The sequence below is a fragment of the Geotrypetes seraphini genome, chromosome 17 (genome assembly GCF_902459505.1).
Source record: "Geotrypetes seraphini chromosome 17, aGeoSer1.1, whole genome shotgun sequence".
NCBI classification, from domain to species: domain Eukaryota; kingdom Metazoa; phylum Chordata; class Amphibia; order Gymnophiona; family Dermophiidae; genus Geotrypetes; species Geotrypetes seraphini.
In genome coordinates this window covers 37,755,514-37,776,656 of record NC_047100.1, presented here as the reverse complement: position 1 = coordinate 37,776,656, position 21,143 = coordinate 37,755,514, and positions in this window count along the sequence as shown.

Sequence of the window (21,143 nt, the reverse complement as noted above, 5' to 3'; positions counted from 1 at the left end):
GGTCTTCCCACACTCCTGCCCTGTGCAGATCGCTCACAGAAAATAGCTCGAGAGACTACAGGAGCTCAAGGCAGCCATTTCCTGTGAGCGATCTGCACGGGGCAGGAGCGTGGGAAGATTGCTCCTGCCCCAAAAACCCGCTAGACCACCAGGTAAGGCTTAAGGGGGGGCTTTCAGGGCTTAAAATAGCCAGGGGAAGCGGGGGTTAGGGCCAGAACTGGCCCAAATATTATTCGCGTGCTGGCTCTGTCCTAACTACCACGAATACAGAGGGGGAAGTGTACTTCATTATGGTTCAGAATTTTGTGTAGTTATTTGAAGATCTAATCCCTTCTTCCATAGTTTGCTTTTCCATAGTTTGCTTTTCCATAGTTTGCTTTTCCATAGTTTGGTGAAATAGGTATGTTTACAATAGTGGCATCAATCTTGGGATCAGTAATAAGCAACAGAACATCAAAGAATAATGGGCTAGATTCACTAAGGACACTGATCGTGTCCCGACCACTTTGCGACCCGATTTTCCTCTGACCCGATTCACTAATCTCGTGGCCGATCATCCTCCGAACCAGTCCGCGCATGCAAAGTAGGAAGGACGTGATTCACTAAACAAATGCAGGCACACCGACTGGGCTGGCCGATCCAAAAACAAGCAACTGCTGAGGACCAGTTGCTTGTGTAAAACCCTGCTCTCTGCCGCGATTCTCCTGCTCTGTCTGCCCTCCTCTCTGCCCCGATCTCCTCCTGCTCTCTGCCTCGATCTCCTCCGGCCCTTCCCCGCAGTGCAACCCGTGGTTTTAGCCCGCAGGTTTAGAGCGGGTTAAAACCACAGGCTCGTGAAGTAAAAGTAAAAAAGTCGTAAAGTTTTGTTTCCAGCTCTGCCGAGCACAGAGGACCAGCACATGCGATCCGTGCAGTCGTTGGGAGCGTTATTTTGATCACCCTCATTTGCATGAGGGCGCTTCATGAATCAGCCCCCGGCCATGGATCGCTCACAGATCGGATCCGATCCGTGGCCTTAATGAATCTAGCCCATAGTTCAGAATTAAATGGTTTATAATAATAATGAATGGTTTCAAAGCTGAAACATTAAGAGCTGCATATTATATTGGGAAGCATGAGTGTTTGAGGAGGTCAAGAGCATTTGTGACTTGTGTGTGAAGTTGAGTGTCTTAAAAGTTTGCTTTTGGGCAGATATGGTTTTAAGTCATTGACGGCAGAGGGTTTTTTCTCCTTGCAGTTTTCTTGTAGTAGAAAATAAACTAGATACATTTGGATAATTTGCAAGAAACTGGTTGTTAGTAGGGACAACTAGCAAGTTTGCTGCCTGAGATAAGGAATGAAATGGCTTTCTTTTTAGTGGGGTGGGGGGCAAGATCTTCAATGGCGGCTGCTCTCCACTTCAGTCTTAGTAGCATGGGTGAGGGAAAGGAGACTTGGCTACAGCCATATAACCGCTCTCCTCAAGTCATTATGTTGGCTTCCTTAATACTTTCACCTAGAGTTCAAATTTATCTTGTTCACTTACAGATGCATTCATTATACGAACTACTCTCCCTACATTCGTCCTACTGAACTCCATTCATCTATCAAGTCACTCCTATTTCCTTTTCCTTCCTATCTCCATTCTTTCAACCTTTCTTTACTGTCTGCCTGGAGCAGACTGAGCTGTGTGTCCTGCTCCTTTTCTAGCCATTTTCAAATTCAGACTGAAAACTCACCTTTTAGAGGTTGATGTATTGTAATTATTATTCTTTAGCACTCTCCAGACCAGTAGAGGTTAACTTTACGATTGGTATATATCTAATCATGACCAGCAGGTGGAGACTGAAAACAAAACTTTGGGACAGTATATCCTAGCCCCTCCTCTCTATTTCCCTCAGTCTTCTTTCAGTCTCCAGCAGGTGTTGAGTGATCTGTACCCATCTCCCTTGGTAGGGCTGTTGGAATTTGTTTAGAGGTTTATTGTCCCTGTTTTTAGCCGGACAGAGCTTGGACGGACTCTGTTTGGGGGTTCGTCCGACCTCGGGGGTGTCAAACCCGGCGGGTCACGAGCGGGGTCCCTCCCCCCACTTCCTCCACCTCCCCATATTTTTTTAGAGGAGCCTCAGCAGTAAGCCTTGCCCCCTAAATCAAGCAAGGCATATTGCTTCGAGAGCCTGTGGAGTCTGTTCTGTAAAAAAAAAAAAAAAAAAAATCCTGAGGTAGTGCTGGTCTGGAGGGTTGTATCCCTTTAAGAAAACTGTATTTTACTGTATTTTTTCAACTAACCGGCACTTTTTTACAGCTAGGTCGCGTATGGAGCAATGAGCACTTCTAAAGGGAAAAAGTGCTCATTGTGCTCCAGACGCGAGGCACTCGCGGCCGGCCTGTGCAAGCGGTGTTCAGGCCGGTGCGGTGGAGGAGCTCCGTCGGCAGCGGCTGCAGGCGCCCAGAGCTCCCCGCCGATGGTGCCTCGCGAGTCGGCAGGGAACGGTGGAGAAGCCCGGTCTTCTCCGTCCGCCCACGGAGGGATTCCCCGAGCCGCCGACGGTCGGGTTTTAGAGGATTCCCTCTCAGCTGATATTTTGACAGCTGATGCCGGCTTGCCTGTTTTAGCGGCTGAGACTATTCAGGTCTCTCAGCCGCTGCAGGCTATGGAGGGAGCTGTTTTGGCGGGAAAGACGCCATCTTCTCTGTCTGGCCCCTCCATTTTGTCTTCCACCTCAGGTGACCTTCCCCCTGTTTTGGCTAAGCAGGGGCAGGTTTCTGCTGGGTCCCCTGCTGTGGCAGGGAGTCCCTTGGGACCCTCGGGGGGTTTTTCCCCTGATTTTTTCTTTTCATTATGCAAAGCCTATTTTCAGGCGGCTGGGGGTCCCGGTTGCGCCCAGGGGGGTCTCGGGGGGTGGGGTTTCCTCCGCGCTCCCTGCGGCTTTGCCTCTCTCGTCTGACGTGACGTCCCCTCCGCCGCCTCTCTTGTCCAAGCGTCCGCGGGTGTCGTGGGACGAGGATTTGTGGTCGGAGGAACGTGTCGGTCTGGAGGAGGACCTGGACCCTTCTGAGGAATTCCAGGACCCTCTGGAGGGGACGGAAGCTGGCGGCGGGTTGTCGGGTTTCCCGTTCTCCAGTGACGAGGCGTCCGTGGTGCGCCTTTTTCAGAGAGATGAGCTGCCTGACCTTATTCAACAGGTTTCTTCGGCTTTGCGTTTTGAGGACGCGCCGCCGGAGACTCCGCGTGTGGGGGACCCTCTGTTACGAGGGATCCGTTCCGTTTCCCGCTCTTTTCCTATGCATCAGGATATTCGGGATATTATTCTTGAGCAGTGGAAAACGCCGGAGACGCCGTTTCGGCTGGCGCGCAGCATGGCTCGCCTGTATCCCATTCCTGAAGGGGATCGGGCTACGTTAGCTTCGCCAGTCGTGGATGCGGTGGTCTCGGCTATTTCCAAGCGGCATACCGTGCCTGTTGAGGGCGGTTCTGCCTTGCGGGACTCTGAGGAGCGCAAATTGGAGACCATCCTTAAGCAAAATTTCCAAGTCTCTGCCTTTGGGGTCCAGGCGGCTATTTGTGGGGGACTGGTCGCTCGCGCCGTGTTTCGGTGGGCGGAGCGGGTCTTGGATCGAGAGTCTGACGACTGGTCTCTGGTGGATCAGGAGGTAGCGAAGATTGAGATGGCTGCCTCATTCCTCTCGGATGCTCTGTATGACTTGGTGCGGATCTCGGCTAAGTCTATGGCTTTTGGCGTGGCCGCAAGGCGTGTGTTGTGGCTGCGCGCTTGGGCGGCGGATGCTGCGTCCAAAGCTAAGCTTACTAAATTTCCCTTTCGGGGGTCGTTTTTATTTGGAGAGGACTTGGATAAGTTGATTCAGACTCTGTCGGACTCGAAAGTTCCCCGTTTGCCGGAGGACCGTGCCCGCCCGGTGTCTCGGGGTGGTGCGGCCCGGGGGCGTTTGCGGGAATTTCGCAAGTATCGCCCTGGGCGTGGGGCTGCTTCTTTCCAGTCTCCGGGGTTTTCCCGGGGTCCGTTCTTCCAGCGCATGCAGCCCTTTCGGGGGGCCCGTCGGGGGGCAGGGAATCCCTCCGCCGGTTCCCCCGCTTCCCGTCCTGCACAATGACGCCTTGCCGGCGCCCCCCTTGGTTCCGGTGGGGGCCCGGCTGCGCGACTTTTTTCCCAAATGGGCCGAGATCACGTCCGATCAGTGGGTCCTGGAGGTGGTGCGGGACGGTTATGCCCTGGAGTTCGCCCGCTCTCTGCCGGATTTTTTCCTCGCTTCTCCGTGTCAGACTCCTGGGAAGACGCTGGCGTTTCGCCAGACCCTTCAGCGCTTGCTAGATCTCAGGGCAGTAGTTCCAGTGCCCCCCCCGGAGTGGGGCACGGGCAGGTACTCCATTTACTTTGTGGTGCCCAAGAAGGAGGGGACTTTTCGGCCCATCCTCGATTTGAAAGGGGTCAACAGGGCTCTCAAGGTTCCCTCTTTCCGTATGGAAACGCTGCGGTCGGTCATTATGGCGGTTCAGCCGGGGGAGTTTCTCACTTCTCTCGATCTGACGGAGGCCTACTTGCATGTTCCTATTCGGACCTCTCATCAGCGTTTCCTGCGCTTTGCGATCTTGGGTCGGCACTATCAGTTCTGTGCGCTTCCCTTTGGGCTGGCCACGGCTCCCCGGACGTTCACCAAGGTGATGGTGGTCGTCGCGGCAGCCTTGCGGTCGGAGGGCATCCTGGTACACCCCTACCTGGACGACTGGTTAATTCGGGCCAAGTCGTTGCAGGAAAGCTCCCGGGTTACGGCTCGGGTGGTGGAGTTTCTCCGGTCGCTGGGCTGGGTGGTCAACCTTTCCAAGAGTCGGTTGGTTCCGGCTCAGCGTCTGGAGTACCTCGGGGTGCTGTTCGACACCTCCTTGGGGAAGGTCTTCCTCCCAGAGGCCCGGGTGAGCAAATTGCAGTCTCAGATTCGCCTGCTTTTGGCGTCCCGGTGTCCTCGGGCGCGAGATTTCCTCCAGGTCCTGGGGTCGATGGCGGCGTCCCTGGACGTGGTGAGGTGGGCGCGGGCCCACATGCGTCCTCTCCAGTATGCTCTGCTCCGGAGGTGGTCTCCCCAGAGGCACGGGATGGATGTTCCGGTTCCCCTGCGAGGCTTGGCGCGCTGCAGTCTGCGTTGGTGGCTCCGGACCCCTCACCTAGTTCAGGGGGTGGGTCTGGATCTTCCGCAGTGGACGGTGCTCCTTACGGATGCGAGTCTCCTGGGTTGGGGGGCCCAGTGTCTGGGTCACTCAGCTCAGGGAACCTGGTCCACGGAGGAGGCCTCCTGGTCGATCAACGTGTTGGAGACCAGGGCGGTCCGGCTAGCGCTGTTGGCTTTCCACTCCCTGTTGTTGGGCAAGTCGGTCAGAGTCCTGTCGGACAATGCCACGGCGGTGGCTTATGTCAATCGTCAGGGGGGCACCAAGAGCACTCTGGTGGCGCAGGAGGCGGCTCGGCTCATGGTTTGGGCGGAGTCGCATCTTCTGGACCTCTCGGCCTCTCACATTGCCGGGGTAGAAAACGTTCAGGCGGACTTCCTCAGTCGTCACTTCTTGGATCCGGGAGAGTGGTGTCTCGGCGCCGAGGCGTTTCAGTTGCTAGTGCGTGCTTGGGGGCAGCCCCTGATGGATCTGATGGCTACAAGTGGCAACGCCAAAGTACCCCGCTTCTTCAGTCGTCGCAGGGACGGTCTGGCCGAGGGTCTGGATGCTCTGGTCCAACCGTGGCCAACGGAGGGGCTGTTGTATGTGTTCCCTCCGTGGCCATTAGTAGGCAGAGTACTGCTTCGCATTGTTCGCCATCCGGGGCTGGTGGTCTTGGTGGCTCCGGATTGGCCTCGTCGTCCGTGGTATGCGGATCTGGTGAGGCATCTGGTGGCGGATCCTCTTCCTCTGCCTCTCGAGTGCGATCTTCTGACGCAGGGTCCCATTCCCATGTTCGACCCGTCTCCCTTTTGTCTTACGGCTTGGCTCTTGAAAGGGGCCGCCTGAGTAAGAAGGGTTATTCCGACAAGGTGATCTCTACACTTTTGGGGTCCTGGAGGCTTTCTACCTCTCGGGCTTATGTACGGGTTTGGCGTCTTTTTGAGGAATGGTGCCGAGCGCGGGGAGTGGTCTCCTTTCGCGCTTCTCTGCCTAACATTCTAGAGTTTTTGCAGGATGGCCTGGATAGGGGCCTGGCCTGGTCTTCTCTTCGGGTTCATCTGGCGGCCCTGTCGGCTTTTCGGGGGCTGGTGACAGGTCAGCGTTTGTCAGCCATTCCTGATGTGATTCGCTTTCTTAGGGCGGCCAAGTTGATCAGGCCTCCCATAAGGCCCTCGATTCCCTCTTGGGATCTCAATCTGGTTCTCTCTGTTCTAGTGCGCCCTCCTTTCGAGCCGTTGGATGGCTGTTCGTTGAAGGACCTTACGCTGAAGTCGGTCTTTTTGGTGGCCATTACTTCCGCTAGACGGGTGTCTGAGCTACAGGCTTTCTCTTGTAGGGCTCCCTTCCTGGAGTTTTCGAAGGAGCGGGTTGTTTTGCGGCCTGTTCCTTCCTTTCTGCCGAAGGTAGTTTCTCCTTTTCATGTCAATCAATCGGTGGTCCTCCCGGTCTTGGGTAGTCGGGAGGGTTCTTCTGAGCAACGACAGCTGCGCAAGTTGGATGTCGGTCGGGTCCTCCATGCTTATGTGCAGCGGACCCGGGATTTTCGGAGCTCCGATCATCTCTTTGTGCTTCTGGCGGGTCCTCGTCGGGGGGCTGGCGCTTCTAAGGCTACTATTGCGCGTTGGATCAAGGAGATGATTGCTTCCGCTTATCTTCTGAGTAAGAAGCCGGTTCCGGAGTTTCTCAAGGCTCATTCCACTAGGGGTCAGGCGGCTTCTTGGGCTGAGTCGTCGCTCGTGCCTCCGGTGGATATTTGTAAGGCTGCGGTTTGGTCCTCCTTGCATTCATTTGTTCGGCATTATCGGGTAGATGTTCAGGCGCGTCGGGACGCGGTGTTCGGTGAGCGTGTTCTGGTATCGGCCCTTCGGGGGTCCCGCCCGTGAGAGGGACTGCTTTGGTACGTCCCAATCGTAAAGTTAACCTCTACTGGTCTGGAGAGTGCTAAAGAAGGAGAAATTAGGTTCTTACCTGCTAATTTACTTTCTTTTAGCTTCTCCAGACCAGTAGAGGTCCCCACCCTGTCTGTTGTTGTTGTTGTTGGGGCTGTTGCGCGGGCAGTTTTTGGTTTTTGCTGCGGGTTCTAGTATTTTTCTAGGGCCGGGGAGAATTGAAGAACAGCGGCTGTGGCTCGGCTGGCTTAGCTGGCGAGCTGTGGGGACCTTCTTCCTTCGGGAATTTCTCCTCTGCATTTTCCAACAGCATTTTTGGGTATGTTATTTGTTACTCCTTTCGGAGTATTGTTTTTTCTCTCTGTTGTTTTCCAGTTCTTGGTTCTGCTTGGCTATTCGGCAGACTGAGGGAAATAGAGAGGAGGGGCTAGGATATACTGTCCCAAAGTTTTGTTTTCAGTCTCCACCTGCTGGTCATGATTAGATATATACCAATCGTAAAGTTAACCTCTACTGGTCTGGAGAAGCTAAAAGAAAGTAAATTAGCAGGTAAGAACCTAATTTCTCCTTACAGTACTCCCCCGATATTCACGGGGGTTCCGTTCCAGGAACCCTCGCGAATGTAAAAAAACCCGCGAATACGGTTTTTAGGCAGGGGAGATAGGAGAGGGCAGCTGGAGCGCTGACGAGTGATATGCTCCGACTGCCTCTTCCTGTACTAAAGTTGGGTCTCACCAATCAGGAGCTACTTTGACATGCAGCTCCTGATTGGTGAGGCCCGACTTTAGTACAGGAAGAGGTGGTCAGAGCATCCGGCTGCCCTCTCTGGTTTCCCTCTCTTGCCCAGTCATTAGCGGTCGGAAAATACCACGAATGACCGGGACCGCGAATTCACGGGGGAGCACTGTACTACTATTACTTTTGATAAATATGTTCTCCTAGAATCTTTTGTCGTGTATGGTTGTAAGTTGTGGAGCAGTGGCTCTCTTATAAGTATTATCCCAGGACAAGCAGGCAGCATATACTCTACATGTGGGTGACGTCATCTACGGAGTAGAGAGTTGCGCGGGGACAGAAATCCCACCCGTCCCCGCCAAAGTCCCACCCGTCCCCGTGAGGAATCCCCTCCGTCCCCACCCGTCCCCGCGAGGAATCCCCTCCGTCCCCGCCCGTCCATATAAACTTCAGAAATAGTTATTTCATTTAATTATGCTACTGAATTAAAGGCTCTGGTAGAAACCATTTACAAATAAGCAAAAAGACTTTATTAATTTGAAAATATTAATTGGGAAGAATACATACTTTGCAAATGGGTTTCTACCAGAGCCTCTAATGTTTATAAATTTTTATCAACACAACTAATATACTACTTTATCCTGAAGCAAAATAAAAAAAAAGAAATATAATTCTTTTCCTACCTTTGTTGCCTGGTTTCTGCTTTCCTCATGTTCTCATTCAATTCCTTCCATCCACTGTCTCTCTTCCTTCTGCATCTTCCATTTGCTCTGTTACTGTGCCTCTCCCTTTCTTCCCCCTTCCAAATTGGTCTGGCACCCATCTTCTTCTCTCCGCTCCCCCCATAGTCTGGCATCTGTCTTCTTCCCTGCCAGCGTCTTCTCCCTACTCTCTCTTCCCCATTTCCTTTCAGCGTCCTTCTCCCCCCATCTTCCCCATGTCCTGTCAGCGTCCTTCTCCCCCCTCTGTCTTCCACATGTGCTTTCAGTGTCCTTCTCCCCCCTCTGCTTCCCCATGTCCTGTCAGCGTCCTTCTCCCCCCTCTGTCTTCCACATGTGCTTTCAGTGTCCTTCTCCCCCCTCTGTCTTCCCCATGGCCTTTCAGCGTCCTTCTCCACCCCCCCCGTCTTCCCCATGTCCTTTCAGCGTCCTTCTCCACCCCTTTGTCTTCCCCATGTGCTTTCAGCATCCTTCTCCCCCCTCTGTCTTCCACAAGTGCTTTCAGAGTCCTTTCCCCCCCGCCCTTCCCATGGCCTTTCAGCGTCCTTCTCCACCCCTTTATCTTCCCCATGTCCTTTCAGCGTCCTTCTCCACCCCTTTGTCTTCCCCATGTGCTTTCAGCATCCTTCTCCCCCCTCTGTCTTCCACAAGTGCTTTCAGAGTCCTTCCCCCCCCCCGCCCTTCCCATGGCCTTTCAGCGTCCTTCTCCACCCCTTTGTATTCCCCCATGTGCTTTCAGCGTCCTTCTCCCTCCTCTGTCTTCAAGTGCTTTCAGCGTCCTTCTCCCCCCCTCCTTCTCTACCGCCCCGGGTGCAGCACAGCCGGCCAGGTCCCCTTACTTTTGTGGCACTTCCCCGATCGACTGACAACAGCCCCGGTCCGACAAACCTCCCTGCCCTTAACTGCGAATCTAAATTACCTTATTACAGCTGCTGTAAGAAAATAATTTAGATTCGCGGCTACAGGGCAGGGAGGATTGTCGGACCGGGGCTGTTGTCGGTCGGTCGGGGGAGTGCCACAAAAGTAAGGGGACCTGGCCGGCTGTGCTGCAACCGGGGCGGGGTGTGGCGGGGCGGACCGCCCCGTCCCTTGGTAGCCACTCGAACCGCGAGGCTACTCTCCTCCTTACCTGCACTGCCTGCAGCACAGAGCCAAACGGAAGTCTTTCCGACTCAGTCGCGCGGCTCTTCTCTCTACCTTCTCTGCTTGCAGCACAGAGCCGAACGGAAGTCTTCCCGACGTCAGCGCTGACGTCGGAGGGAGGGAGGGCTTTAAGCTTTAAGCCCTCCCTCCCCTCCGACGTCAGCACTGACGTCGGGAAGACTTCCGTTCGGCTCTGTGCTGCAAGCAGAGAAGGTAGAGAGAAGAGCCGCGCGACTGAGTACATCCAGCCCCGCAGGAACCCCGCGACCCTAGGGGCGTCCCCACGGGATCCCCGTGACCCAAAGGGGGAACCCGCGGGATGCCCGCGGGTCCCGCGGGATTCCCGTCGTCCCCGTTCCCGTGCAGCTCTCTACTACGGAGCCCCGAGTGGACAGTCTTACAAGCAAACTTGCTTGAAGATCTTCAAGCTTGTGAGTGTACCGCGCATGCGCTTGTGCCTTCCTCCCCAAGTCAGGGCGCGCGTCTCTTCAGCGTGGCCTCAATTCTTCGTTTTCCGCGGAGCCAGAAGCCCTGTTCCTCTGCTCTGCGAGATCGGAGTGCCTCTTGCACCACGTCTTGCTCCTTTTTTAGTTTGAATCGGGTGAGTCGCTGTGCAGCGCGTTTGCTCAAAAAAAAAAAAAAAGAAATAAAACCTTTTTGTTCCAGTTAGTCCGACTGTGCCCTCAGACCTCGCACGGACGCGGCGGTGGTTTTGGCCTTATTTCCCGGCCTGTTACTGGGTTTAAAAAGTGCACTAAGTGCGGTCAAGTTATTTCTATTACCGACCCCCATCGTTGGTGCATTGAGTGCCTGGGGGCCAATCACCAGACTGAATCCTGCCCAAACTGTGCTACTCTTCAGCCACAGGCGCTTCGTAGAAGACGGGTGAATATTCTCAATCTCTTTGGGGCCATGGATCCTTCGGTCGGTGCAACCTCGTTCTCGACCCCAGCCTCAACTTTGGCCTCGAAGGCCTCAACCTCATCGAAGTCGCCCTCTTCCACCAAGGCTTTGATGACTGCCCCAACGAGACCTGTGGCTTCGGATAAGTCTCCTCTTCCTCCCTCAGGTACGCTAGCGAAGAAGCCTTCCTTGGGGTCTCAGAGGGGTGCGGTGGTCCAACTCCCTCGAGACCTTCCTCCAAGCATGCCTCCACACAACGGGAATACTCTTCTTCGAGGTTGCCCTCGGAGCACACTGCTGCACCTGTCCGACCTGATCCAATGGTCTTGGTGCCGATGTTCGAGGACATGTTGAAGGCCATCCTGAAGACTCGGATCTCATCGGTCTTGAGCTAGCTTGCCCCTGCCTCGACCCTGCTCAGTTAATGAAGCCTCCCTTTGAGCCAATCGATCGGGCTCATTTGAAGTATCTTACTTGGAAAGTTGTGTTTCTTATTACTCTCGCATCTGCTCGCAGGGACAGTGAGCTGCAAGCCTTGGTTGAGGATCCGCCTTTCACTGTTTTTCATCATGATAAGGTGATCCTCCGTACACATCCTAAGTTCTTGCCTAAGGTGGTTTCGGATTTTCCATCTCAACCAATCCATTGTTGTTTCAGTATTTTTTCCTAAGCCTCATTCTCATCCGGGAGAAGTGGCGCTTCACACTCTGGACTGTAAGCGGGCGTTGGCTTTCTACTAAAGTGCACTCAGACTCATTGGACTGTTCCTCAACTCTTCATATCTTTTGATCCGAATCGGTTGGGGCGTCCCGTGTCTAAGCGAACCATCTCCAACTGATTGGCTGCTTCTATCTCTTTCTGCTTTCTCAAGCTGGTTTCCCTCTGCAGGGTCGGGTCATGGGGCATAAAGTCAGAGCGATGGCGGCATCTTTTGCTTTCCTCAGATCAACTCCTATTGAGGAAATCTGCAAGGCCGCCACTTGGTCCTCGGTTTATACCTTCACCTCTCACTACTGTCTGGATACCTTTTCCAGACAGGACAGCCAGTTTGGCCAGTCAGTTTTGCGTAATCTGTTCTCCTAAATTGCCAACACTCCCACCATTCCTTTTTGGTTAGCTTGGAGGTCACCCACATGTGGAGAATATGCTGCCTGCTTGTCCTAGGATAAAGCACAGTTACTTACCTTAACAGGTGTTATCCAGGGACAGCAGGCAGATATTCTCGCAACCCACCCACCTCCCCTGGTTGGCTTCTTAGCTAGTTATCTGAACTGAGGCCGCGCTGAGGAGACGCGTGCCCTGACTTGGGCGGGAGGGCACCCATGCATGCGCGGTGCAGCACTCGCAAACTTTGAAGATCTTCAAGCAAGTTTGCTTGCGAGGCTGTCCGCTACAGGGCTCTGTGGATGACGTCACCCACATGTAGAGAATATCTGCCTGCTGTCCCTGGATAACACCTGTTACGGTAAGTAACTGTGCTTAGTCCTGCTCTTTCTGTCTTCATTTGGATCTTGCCTCCTGGATTCATTTAAAATCTGTTTGGGGGTTTTTTTTTGGGGGGGGGTCTCCTTTTAAATCCCATGGGGAGGTAGACATATCCTAAGGTCCACCGTTTCATTATGTCTGCTAGCAGCCAGAGGCACAGCTTATGTGGGCATGCAATGTCATGCCTACCTTACTTATAACCCCTGTAGAAACCAACCTGCTTATCTATATTTCATGTTTTCTTTTTGTTAGGTTGATCCCAAATTTCTGAGGAATATGCGTTTTGCCAAGAAACACAACAAGAAGGGGTTGAAGAAAATGCAAGCAAACATGGCAAAGCAGGCCAAATCGTAGATCAACAGCGCTAGGATTGGCTCACGCTAGACTTACATTCGGATTTTGTGTCCAGCTAAGTCATTTTGTATAAATAAAATGTGAAGTCATTGAGTCCAAGCATACGATGCCTCCTTTTTCTTGGGTTCCGTAACAAAAGAGCGCATGTTTGCGCTCCTGTAAGGGGGGGTGGGGGAGAGAACCAAATTGCCGTTTTCCTTCGGTTCTCAGGTAATTGGCAGTTTTCAGTGTAGTGGAGGGGAGTTACACACACACACAAATCCCCTCCCCCAACATGAGCGTGAACACTTGTCAGTTTAGTGGGGGGGAAGGGGGTTCCCCACCCTCTCTGAGCGCTAATAGGAACACTTTGAACGCGGCGCACAGAAGTCCTGCACAGGATTGTCGGCCTGTGCGGTTTTGACGCATCACCTTTTCTTGAGTTGGTTGAGAAAAAGCCCTACATGAAGTTGCCTTATAGCACAGTGGGTGTGGTACACTTAGGTCCTTCTGTCAAGTTACATAGAAATCTGAAAACAGGAATGCAGACAACCCTGCTACACATGAAACTGCTGACCCTAAAACTCTTCCTAGGCCCTACATGTTCCCTGATACCACAATTATTTCAGTAAAAGGTACTTGGGTTACAGCAAGCATGATTGCTTCAGCCAATCTCTCCCTTTCGTCTCTCGTGTTAGAGGTTGTACCTGTAATATTTTTTTCCTTTGAAACTCATTTGTTTAAGCTTGATATACCGGTCATTTTAAACAGGTCGAAGTGGTTTACAAACGAAATGAGTAAATCGCAGGGAAAAGAACTCAGTTTTTGCATACAAAAGCAGATTTTGCGGACACACGGAGAGCATCAGCTAACTATACAGGTGAACCCAATTGCTACAACTGCCCCTCCCCCGTTAAAATTGTGATTTCAGCTGTGCCTTAACATTTGGTCAGTGTTGCTTTTACTTGTTTCTCTTATGCCACGTGAAAGTCGGTACTCTCCCTAGCAGGCTGCGACGTTATGTAATGTCAAACCAGGACATATGCAGAGTTCTATAGAAGACCTGTGATAGTTAGATTTAACTCATTTTTGTGCTTCCTGTAGTTGTAAAGACACAAACTTGTCAACAGAGCATTCCATTTTCTCTGTATAGAAAACCAAAACCCCTGCCACCTTCCCAACCTGGCAAACAAATTTTAACACAAACACTGGGAAGAATAAAATGTCTTAATTGCTTTGTCAATAATTCAGCTCCTGGCCACTGTTGTTAATATTCTCCAAAATGGCTCCCACACTTTGGAATTGCTGACCTTCAGAAGATTCCCAATCTTGCACTTTCTGCCTCTCCATCAGGGCTTCCCTCTGCTGCGTCATCAGTGATACAGCAGAGGGAAGGCCCCGGGGGAGCAGGCCAGAAGCAGCCTCTGCCCACTGGCCACCACTGCTGCTGCTTTAGTAGACTCAGGACTCACTGAATCGGTGAGTCCAATTTTTTTTTTTTTAAGGAAAGGAATCGATTCAAAGTGAATCGGTGAATCGTTTCGAATCAGTGAATCGGGAAGTACTACTGCCTATTACAGAGCTGTACAAGAGACCACTGAAAAGTTCTCAGCCCAACCAAGAAGAGAATGATGTGGAGCCATGAAACGTACAAGTTATTCCACACTTTTCTTGACACTTCATTTCAGTGATATGAAATGAAACAAAAAGTGTCAAGAAAAGGGTTGGGCATAGACCTTTTCAACGGCCCCTCGTACCTTAGCGTATCTTTGGCCAAATTTGAATAGTGGACATTGGGCTTTAACATAACAAATAATAAAAGAAGCAAGGTGAAATCAGAGATAATTTATCAGTAGGATTTAACACAATATTATTCATATTTGGATTTAAATATCTATTTGGCTGAATTGAATATCAGGAGGCCTGTCCAGTCTCTAGTTTAGATTCATCCTTTGTACGGTGATGTGCTAACTCCAACCGTGTTACCAACACTTTTGCCTGTGTTTTCCATCTGAACTCTCAGCCCTCCTCTAATGTCTGTACCATGTGTAACCATAATCCACAAATCTGTAGAGGAGATATGATTGAAGTCTACAAAATCCTGAGTGGAGTAGAACGGGTACAAGTGGATTGATTTTTCACTCCGTCAAAAATGACAAAGACTAGGGGACACTCAATGAAGTTACAGGGAAATACTTTTAAAACCAATAGGAGGAAATTTTTTTCACTCAGAGAATAGTTAAGCTCTGGAACGCGTTGCCAGAGGATGTGGTAAGAGCAGATAGTATAGCTGGTTTTAAGAAAGGTTTGGACAAGTTCCTGGAGGAAAAGTCCATAGTCTGTTATTGAGAGCCACTGTGCTTGCCCTGGATCGGTAGCATGGAATGTTGCAACTCTGGGGATTCCGCATGGAATGTTGCTACTCCTTGGGTTTTGACTAGGTACTAGTGCCATGGATTGGCTACCGTGAGAACAGGGTACTGGGTTTGATGGACCATTGGTCTGACCCAGTAAGGCTATTCTTATGTTCTTATGTGTTTTTAGGTGGGGCAGGAAGCGTTTCTTGTGATCATTACCTAGATGTAATATTCAAAGTCTATGAACGGCCAAATTAAAGTTTGGACAGATGCATAGTTACCTACTTTTGTCATTGGGTGTAGTAATTGCAGATCATAAGTGCAGAGTAAATGCACAACATCCAGATCCTCCATCTTCCTCCATTCCGTGTTCTCTGCCAACACTGGCATGATTAATTGGCATTACAATTAGAGTATATCTAATCTGGCAGGTACATTTCTTGCTGTCTTATTTGGAAGACTTTATAGACCATACAGGTCTTTGCCATCATTTACTACTGCTGTTAATTATTTCTATAACGCTACCAAACGCACGCAGAACTGCACAAGAGTCACAAAGAATAAGAAAACAGTCCCTGCTTGAAAGAGCTTACAATATAAACAGGCAAGACAGACAAATAGGATGTCATGGATACAGTTAAGGGGTTGGAGGGCAGAGGAGTAGGGTTAAGGACTGAAAGCTATGTCAAAAAGGTGGGTTTTCAGTCTGCTTTTAAGCAAGGGAAGGGGCTTGACGGACAAACGGGTAATTTATTCCAGGCCTAGGGGGCAGATAGATGAAAGGAAGGAAGTCTGGAATTGGCATAGGAGAAGGGTAACGCTAAGAGTGACTTATCTGAGGGAGGGAGTTCTCTGGAGAGAGAAGCGAGGAGAGATATTGAGGGGCAGCAGAACGAACACCCTTGTAGGTCAGCAATAAGATCTTGAACTGTATGCGATGGCAGATAGGGAGCCATTAGTTACACTAATCAAGTTAAAACAAAATATGCCACCAAAGAAGAGAAGTTATTTTATCACAGGGATGCCAGAGCTCTTTGATTGAGCCTTGTACTGAAGAGAACAGCACAAAGAAAGCAGCGGAGTCCTTTGAGGTTCACTATCTTCTTCTTTTCTGTATTGCAATTTTATTACAAAGAAAACTTGCAAATTCATTTCAAAAGTATTTTTTCTATTGTGTTGCCTTTCTGAAGATAGGAGATCAAGTTTAGTAATGTTGGAATTGGTGTGGGTTTTATGTCAAAAAACATAACCCCTCTTTTATAGAAACAAAGAAACCTGATGGCAGCTAAAGGCCAAATGGCCCATCCAGTCTGCCCATCCGCTGTACCCCTTATCTCTTTCTCTCTCTGAGAAATCCCAGGCCCTCTTTTATGAACGCATAGCATGGGTTTTAGCGCCGGCAGCAGCAGTAACTGATCCGACAGTCATAGGAACTTGTAGAGAATGACACGGTGACAAAATTCATCACCGTTCCCGTCCCCGCGGATAACCGCGGGAAATAATCCCATGTCATTTTCTAGTGTCTATTTCAACCTCAGTCCTTCTACACCAGCAGTCTTCAAAGCAAAGCTTGCGGGTCAGTGGTTGTGCCCAATTATACTCCGATTCTTTCCTCTCTCCTTAAAGAATGACATGAAGATGGTTTTCCGTGGGGACGGGAACGGTAATGAATTTTGTCACCCTGCCATTCTCTAATAGGAAGCTTATCCGAGATGGATTTGCCTGCGCTGCTTCCTTGAGATGCAACTCTATCTCGCGGATATCCTGAAAATTTGAGCTGCCTGTGGCTCTCTAGAACTGGAATTGCCCACCCCTGGTGTAAATAGAAGCCTGAAGTGGCTGTTTGTGTCCATTTGACTTAAGACCGTTAGAGCATCTCAATTCCAAGGAAAAGGTGGCAATGTCTTCTTATATCTTGATAAAAGCCTATTGTCGGGAATAGTAAACTTATTTCCCCACCTTCACCCAGACCTGGTTTTAAGCCACTTCCAAGGTGAGTCCTCTTTTCATAAGAAATAACCTTCACCGTGCCCTCCGAGAGGACATAGCTTCCCAAGTATGGGCACAGCTATTTGTGGCCAAAAATAGCCCCAAGTGTCACAATGCAGTTCAAAAATGTGTAACCTAATCCAGGATGGCATTGTGTGAGACAGGAGGAGCAAATCTGAACTTTGCCTGCGATCCAGGTTTCGTTTTGCAGTTGTCTTCTTGACATTGTGCCTCTGTTGGCCCAGTGAGTTCCTTGGATTCACTTACAGGTGAGGAATTTGATCCCACCCCGAAAAATGCCCAAGTGAACAAAACACAGGCTTATATAAATGGCTGAGTTATATACAATGTTGTCTGTTTCAATCTGCTGAGGAACCACAAACGTATTTATTTATTGAAAACCTTTATAGACAGCTTTGTATCTAAGCGGTTTCCAGCCGCAAACATACATAAAATTTACCATAGAACAGTTTAAAAAATACCAACAATCTCTTATCCCTTCTTATATGGTGAACAGTGTATCAAAGCAGTTGAAGAAGAAATTGGCCTCATTACAGAACAGCATCAGCAAAGAGTTGTGTCTTTAGTAACTTCTTAAAGTTAGCAGTTTGTACACAATCTTAGTACAGAAAAAAGGCTGTCCTAACTTTATGCAGTAAAGTCAACCAGGCGCAAGTCTGTATGCCAGCCAGTTACCTTATAGGTCCTGGCTTGATATCCTGCCATCTCACTCTCTCCATGGCAACCCTCCACCCATCCCGGCACATCCAGAACCTTCCTTACCTCCAACCCTAAAGACCTCCCTCCCACCTACTTACCCAGAAGCTCATCCCTTCAAGATGCCCATTCCCCCTCTCACCAGAGCAATTTCACTCAGAAATGCGTCTGGGAAAATAATTGCTCAGGCAAAGAAATGACATCAGGATGCTTTTCATAGCAAGGTATGCTGTATACCATTGACCTTGAAGTATCCTCCTCGAGGAGCCAAGCTAATGATACGAGAAGATATTAAGGCACAGAAAGAGGCAAGAGGTTAAGTCTCAAAGCTTTAATAACTCCAGTCGCTAATTCATTAACTTTATAATTGCGCATTTACCCAGTGAGGATTTTCCTGCATTCTCTTGATCTGGAACCGTTTTGAACATTTTTCCTGTGCTCAGCTGGTACTGGAGTGGAAGGTCAAAGCCCACCACAGGGCTGAATGGGAACATTTTTTTTTTACATAGAAAATTAGCATGGTATAAAGAGACTAACTCTGGATTTAGTCACACCTTTTCAGTCAGGGTTTCTGGTACCTTGTATTATTGTTAAGTACATGGTGATTACTGGCATGGTATGCACCAAACAAAGCCATTTCAATACGTTGCTCACTGCTAAAAGATGAAAGAAACCAAAGGAAAAAATTCTAGTGGCTGCATATTGCCCAGGATAAAAAGGCACCTAAAGTTAATGATGGTGAAGCCAACACTTTACAAACATAGTGAGCCTGGCAGGAGATAGGCCATAGTCACGAGCGAAATCATCATGAAGGCTCTGGAAGATAAAAAGGAGCTATGTACTATTGATTTTTACATGACAAAACTTATGAGTGCATTAGGTTTGGACAGGTTCCTGGAGAAGAAGTCCATAGTCTGCTATTGAGAAAGACATGGGGCATCGGTAGCATAGAATGTTGCTACTACCGTGAGAACGGGCTACTGGGCTTGATGGACCAGTAAGGCTATTCTTATATTCTCAGTTCTTTAGTTATTGCAAACTGGGTTGTAGAATTAACTGCTGAACCTTGACAAAAGTGCCAATGTGTGCCAGCAAGCAATTCCAGTTATTTTACGGCATTGAGTCCCAAAGGCTAGACATGAACAGAAGTACATTTTCAGTTAAGTTTCCTCTAGGGGGATCTTTAATAAAAGATTTCATTTTTCTCCAGGGGGATCTTTAATAAAAGGTTTTAGTGTTTCTCCAAGACATGTGCTATCTTGTTTTGTTAGGTATTGTTTCATTTTGCTAGTGGCATCCAGTCACTGCAGCAGAATTGATATGTTGACTAGTATAGAATCTCTACCCACCACAGTCTAGAGCAGGGGTGTCCAACCTGCAGCCCCGTGAAGTATTTTGTGCGGCCCCGGCTGTTTACCATCTTGCCGGCTCCCTCTTCTGTCTTTGCGCGGCCCCCAGAAACATTTTTTTTGGCCAATCCAGCCCAGGGAAGCCAAAAGGTTGGCCTAGAGCAGTGGTTTTCAACCCAGTGCTCAGGCACCACCTGGCCAGTCAGGTTTTCAGGAATACCTGACATCCCTACCTGGTGGCTACTGCTATTAATTATTTCTATAGCGCTACCAGATGCACGCAGCGCAAAGTGTAAGTAAACAGTCCTTGCTTGAAAGAGTTTCCAATCTAAACACGCAAGACAGACAAACAGGATATCATGGATACAGTTAAGGGGAACGGTTAATCTGCGGGCTTTCCCTCCTAAATCCACCTCTCCTCTATTTCTGTGGCCAATGCCCTCATCCTCCCTGTCCCATCAGCTCACAACCTTGGGGTAATCTTTGATTCGTCTCGCTCCTTCTCTGCACAAATCCAACAGACTGTCAAAACCTGTCAGTTCTTTCTCTACACATAATATGACTAGGCTAATCTCTTACTGGAATACATATATATTCAATTATAACATGCAAACATCCAGTTTTACATTTTTTAATATATAGTAAAACCTTGGATTGCAAGTAATGTGCTTTGCAAGCAAAACATTTTATTAAATTTTAACTTCATATACAAGCAATGTACATACCGTATATACACGTTTCATCGCCACAACTGAGCCAATGGCTCTTCTCTCTTTCTCTGATGCTGCAAGAGTGTAGTGACTGCTTTACATAAGAACATAAGCAATGCCTCCGCTGGGTCAGACCTGAGGTCCATCGCGCCCAGCAGTCCGCTCACGCGGCGGCCCAACAGGTCCAGGACCTGGACTGTAATCCTCTATCTATACCCCTCTATCCCCTTTTCCAGCAGGAAATTGTCCAATCCTTTCTTGAACCCCAGTACTGTACTCTGCCCTATTAAACTCTCTGGAAGCGCATTCCAGGTGTCCACCACACGCTGGGTAAAGAAGAACTTCCTAGCATTCGTTCTGAATCTGTCCCCTTTCAACTTTTCTGAATGCCCTCTTGCTCTTTTATTTTCCAAAAGTTTGAAGAATCTGTCCCTCTCTATGCCCTTCATGATCTTGTAAGTCTCTATCATATCCCCTCTAAGTCGCCTCTTCTCCAGGGAAAAGAGACCCAGTTTCTCCAATCTCTCAGCGTATGAAAGGTTTTCTATCCCTTTTATCAGATATGTCGCTCTTCTCTGAACCCTCTCGAGTAACGCCATATCTTTCTTAAGATACGGCAACCAATATTGGACGCAGTACTCCAGATGCGGACGCACCATCGCCTGATACAACGGCAGGATAACTTCTTTCGTTCTGGTTGTAATACCCTTCTTGATTATGCCTAGTATTCTATTTGCCTTCTTAGCGGACGCTGCGCACTGTGCCGTCGGCGTCATTGTCATGTCCACCATTACCCCCAAGTCCTTCTCTTGGGTACTCTCATTCAATAATATCCCTCCCATCATATAGCTGCACCTCGGGTTTCTGCTTCCCACATGTAATACTTTACATTTCTCAACGTTGAACTTCATCTGCCATCTCGTCGCCCATTTCCCTAGTTTGTTCAAGTCCCTTTGCAATTCTTCGCAGTCTTCTTTAGTTCCAGCTCCACTAAATAGTTTGGTGTCGCCTGCAAATTTTATTATCTCACACTTCGTCCCTGTTTCTAGATCATTTATGAATATATTAAATAACAACGGCCCAAGCACCGAGCCCTGCAGGACACCACTCGTGACCCTCCTCCAGTCCGAGTAGTGGCCCTTCATTCCCACCCTCTGTTTCCTACCCGCCAACCAGTTTCTGATCCATCTATGTACATCTCCTTCCTTTAAACGAGCAAAGTCTTGCAATACGAGTACACACAGTATTTTGTATTAAAGTTTTTGGGCTGTGCCGTTTCCATTATTTCTTACGGGGAAAATTTGCTTTGATATATGAGTGTTTTGGATTACAAGCATGTTTTTGGAACAAATTATGCTTGCAAACCAAGGTTTTACTGGCTATTCAACGCCCTTTTCACGTACGTAGCTATAAGAACCTGGAACTCCCTTCTAACACTCATAAGGACTGAGCAGAACGACCTCCCCTTCAGGAAAAGATTGAAAACTTACCTAGTTGATTAATTCGTTTAACTCGGAGACTCTGCAGTCTCTCCTGGTGATGTAACCGTTCTCCACAGTACATTGTAACTGCTTTCCCTCTTGTAACCTCCCTCAATAGCACTCTGAGACTTCTCCTTATTGAAGGAGTTCTTCCCCCCCCCTACTTCTGTTTGATATAACTTTCCCG